The 4,631-nt window shown below is 35.9% G+C and overlaps 1 long non-coding RNA gene across 1 annotated transcript; it reads right to left on the reverse strand.

Moving 5' to 3' along the window:
- Window positions 1–753: 753 nt before the first annotated feature.
- LOC110706222 lies at window positions 754–3,669 on the reverse strand. The gene is made up of 3 exons (XR_002508276.1): window positions 3,447–3,669; window positions 2,999–3,304; window positions 754–1,200 (listed from the first exon to the last, which is right to left on the reverse strand). It is a non-coding gene; the product is annotated as an uncharacterized LOC110706222 (long non-coding RNA).
- Between the last annotated feature and the right edge of the window lie 962 nt (window positions 3,670–4,631).

The raw sequence follows: 4,631 nt of genomic DNA on the forward strand, positions 1-4,631 counted from the left end.
GTGTAAGCCTTGTGAATGTGACAAAGTAGTTATCCGGGAGGCAAATATGATCAGTGAAGTAGAGATAGAGGTGGGTGAGCTCACTGAATTGCATTATGGAATCTGTTAACTCCTTAACATTTTCCAAGTCCAAAAATCGAACCAACATGAGTAAATTTCTGTTATTAATAATCCATTGCGAAGGATCATCCTCCTTCAATCGGAGATAACCAGGAGGAGATATGATAGAGGGATTTTGAGCTGCATCATTTCTTATTTCTGCCATTGTAGGAGGGGGAGAGAAGAGATAAGCTTGATTATTACATAGTATAACTACCACGTCAACTAGAACAAACAAATTTGGAGTAAAACTGTAAAAGTAAAAGCATTGGCAATGTAAACTTACCTCCACCAAAAGGAATGGGCAATTCTCCTATCTCTGTTTTAAGTTCCTCCCAGGATTTGCGAACATGCCTATCTTTAACAGAAATGATGACCGAATGATTCAAGTCATATGGCAACGTTTCGAGTCTGAAATGTTCGGGCAACATTAGATGTCGGAGTTTGCGTAGCTTCGTGATGCTCCAAGGAAGACACTTGATTTTGGATGATTGAATATCAAGAAGACATAAATGGGCCAACCCATCCAAATTTGCCGGCAATTCAACCAGGGACTCACAGGAAAAGAGAGATAAAGATGTCAAATTGGATAGATTTGCAATGCTCAAAGGAAGTGACTTTATGTTCTTGCAATATTTAAGTTTGAGATGGTAAGGCTCACCAACTGCCCTATATTTGCCGGCAATTCAACAAGGGAATCACAGGAAGAGAGAGTTAAATAAGTCAAATTGGATAGATTTACAATGCTATCAGGAAGGAACTTTATGTTCTCGCAATAATCAAGCTTGAGATGAGTAAGGCTCACCAACTGCCCTATATTTGCCGGCAATTCTTCCAAACAATAACACTTATAAAATTGCAAGTGCTCCAATTTGTGAAGCCTAGTGATGGTGTTAGACACACATTTCAGGGAATCACAGTACAAGAATTCCAGGCGGATGAGCTGTGTGAGCTCACCTATTGATTCTCCTACCTCTTCCTTTTCATAACAACGCAAGGCTAGACGAGAAGGAGGGTTATTTTTAATCCATGCCTCTGGATCCTCCCTCAATTCCAAGTGACCTTTAGAATCTACTTCTCCGCAAGTTATCATTTCCTTAGCTTCAACAAGAACACCAAAAACCACCTCTTTTAATTTTAATTTCAAACTACAGAAATATAAACTGGGAAATAAAGGAACAAAGAGAGAAGATAAATACTACTCAGTAGTTGCAGCTTTAAGATTCCATCAAGAAATTATCACAACTATCAACTTCAACGTGAACCTCAACCGCAAATAATTAGTTGTGGTTAATAAGAAGAACTAATGACCACATAGATTTATAAATGCATCACAGCTTTTCTGGACCCCACTTAAGTAATTATGCCTTGAACCTGAGCCTCAATGAATTATTATGCATTGAACCTGAACCTCAAGTTATACTTCACTAAGTTAACAGTAACGGCCCATAGTCATACTATGTTGGTATGTTCCTTAAAAAAAAAAAAAAAACAACTCTGTTGGTTTGTATATCTACTAGTTAAAAATAAAAAAAAGTATTCTAAATCTATTAGTCCAGATATTTATTTATTTATTTAAGAAAAATAAAGTAACAACAAGCATTTAATTTTATACGGAGTAGCTTATACTATATGAGTCAAAATATGTCAACTCTATCCAATTACACTCTGTTTCTCTACCTTTTTTTTTTTTTTTTTTTTTTTTTTGTTTTTTCAAATTACAAGTGTCTTTTACCCACTTATAAAGCACATATCTAGGGATGTCAGTGGGGCGGGTCAAATAAGAGACCCGCGTTGGGGCGGGTCAAATAAGAGAGCTGCGTTGGGGCGGGGATGAATCTTGGTTTGGCGGGTGATGGGGCGGGGATGGAGATAAAAACCATACCCGCCATGGGTGATGAGGCGGGGTGGATTTTAGGTTTATCCGCCCACCCGTCCCACTTCGTACCCGCTCCATCCCCACCCACCCCACTTCGTACCCGCTCCATCTCCACCCACCCCACTTCGTACCCGCCCCATCCCACATCCATATATTTTTAAAAACAAAATTATATACTTTTATACTATTTTATAAAAAAAAATTATGTAAAATAAAATCGTAAATATAATACTTTGTAATACACTTATATTATAAACATAGAATGTGTAATATTAATAATAATTTTTTTCTTTTTGCAATCTTTATTAATTATGAAGGATTGTGTATTTGGGAGGCGGGGATTAGGCAGGTCTTAGGTGGGGATTAGGTGGGGGTGATTATTCAAGTGGGGGCGGGGATGGGGATGAATTTTAGACCCGTCGCGGGGATGGGGATGGGGATGGGGATGGATATGAAAATTTTAGATTGAGATGAGGATGGGAAGACTAAAATCCGCCCCACCCCGCCCTATTGACAACCCTTGGCGGACCCAGGAACTTCCGGACCCAGGAACTTCCGACTGGTGAGTCACAATCGATAACCAAATATGTAAAAAAAAAATTTCTTACCAAGATCATCCAAATAGAAAATTGACAAGATTACAATACTAACTAATAATTAACAAGCTTAAAATTGACAAGACTAAATTGACAAGCTAATAAACACCCTAAATAAACACTGACCACAATTCACATAATCACATGGTCAAAAAGGTTCAAATTTCATCAAAAAGACAAAAACCCAACAACATTAACAAAAGGTTCAAAGTTTACAAACAAACAACAACAAAATCAACTAAAGTTTCAAACTTTTACCAAAAAACTAACAAAATCAACGAAATAGAGAGAAGAATCCAATCACTGTGTCTCGACAACCTCCAATTTCCTTAAACTTATATCAAATAATTTAATAGAATTAACTAATTAGACTGAATTAAATTGAAGATTAGAATTTTTAACTAAAAATTAGAAATCAACTTACTAGCAAAATGAGAATAGGAGAGAGAGGAGGAAGCTTTCGATGATCACCGACAACCCAAATACCAATCAAGAGCAACAACACCATCAATGTGTGGAGGCAGTGGAGCCGGCGAGCCGCCTGTGTGCAGCAGCAGCAGTGAGCGAAGATGAAGAAGAGGAAGAGCAGGAGGAGGTGACCAGCACTGGAAGCAGTGGCGGAGGTCTGCTGATCTGGCCGTCTGGTGATTTGGTGAAGATGAAGCGAAGAGGAAGAGCAGGAGCAGGGCAGGAACACAATTTCTCACCTGCAATCTTAGCTTTCTTCGTTCTACAACCAAATAAACATTAAAAATAACATTAAAAAATTAAATCATGAAATTTTACACATACGCAATTCAATTAGGAACAAATTACAAGTACCCAGATCAAAATTAACAATCAAAAAGTTAAATTGAAGACAAATAGAAGACCTGATGAACAAAATTGATGTTGGGTTGAGAAAGAAAAGATGGGTAAAGGAGAAAAAGAAACAAGAGGATGATGAATTGAAGTGAGAGGCAAACTTTTCAAGAAAAGACTGAACTTTGTTCCTAACATCATCGTTATTATCATCATCAAATACTAGAATTTCACAATCAAGTGATAAGCCATAGTAAATATTCAATCAAATTACAGACATTTGCTAGAAAACAGAAATTACCTTAAGCAATGGAGTGTATCAATAATTCGTCTAGCTCGGAGTGTAAATCTTCGAATATTTTTTTTTTTTAAGAAAAAAATTAAAATTTTTTTTGGGCCTTGGTGACTCATTTGACCCACCAGGCACAAGGCCAATTCCGCCACTAGGCTACAAATATCTAAACATCTATAAATTTTGAATCACAACGTCGAAACTAATTTAAGAATATCTCACACGTATTTAGTTTCCCTCTTCATTACAACATTCCAAACAAAAACAGCTCAAAGAAACGGAGTTATATCATTATAATTCACTATCCTACAAATAATAAATGTAAGTCAATGAGTCAATATTATTCCGGCACAATTTTCAGCAAATCCATAGTATAACTGTCTCTTTAGAGCAAGATTATTGGAGAGGATATATGTCCTCTTGTGTGGGTTTTTTTGCTGATTTGGAGTAGTCCTCTTTGATGTTGGGTAATGTAGAGGATCCTCAAGGAGAAGAGGATTACCTTGTCCTTTGTGCCAAGAGGATGAAGTGTCAACTTTATTTGTTTATTTGTTACATAATTTTATAAACTCAAAAAAATTATAACGGTAATTAATCACAAACGGTAACATATTTTTAAAAACTAATTTTACCAACGGTTGTATTTTTATTTTCTCTATAAAATGAACCTAATTTTGGCCATCTTTTATACACTTCAATTTTGCATCTTTTTCACTCCTTCCTTCTTTCCTCTCTTTTTATAATTTTTCTTTGTAATGGATGAAAATAATCATAGTTATGGAAGAAATATGAATTTGGCAGAATATTTATGGGCAAGATTTGAGCATACTAGTAATCGGTAAGGAAAAAAGAGGATAATTAGTTATTTGTCTTTAATTTCTTGTATTTGTTGTACTTTAGTGTATCAATTAGTGTTTTTATTCCTAATTTGATGTGTTACTGTATCAAAATATATATAGGTAAG

This window comes from Chenopodium quinoa, unplaced genomic scaffold (genome assembly GCF_001683475.1).
Source record: "Chenopodium quinoa cultivar QQ74 unplaced genomic scaffold, ASM168347v1, whole genome shotgun sequence".
Taxonomy (NCBI): domain Eukaryota; kingdom Viridiplantae; phylum Streptophyta; class Magnoliopsida; order Caryophyllales; family Amaranthaceae; genus Chenopodium; species Chenopodium quinoa.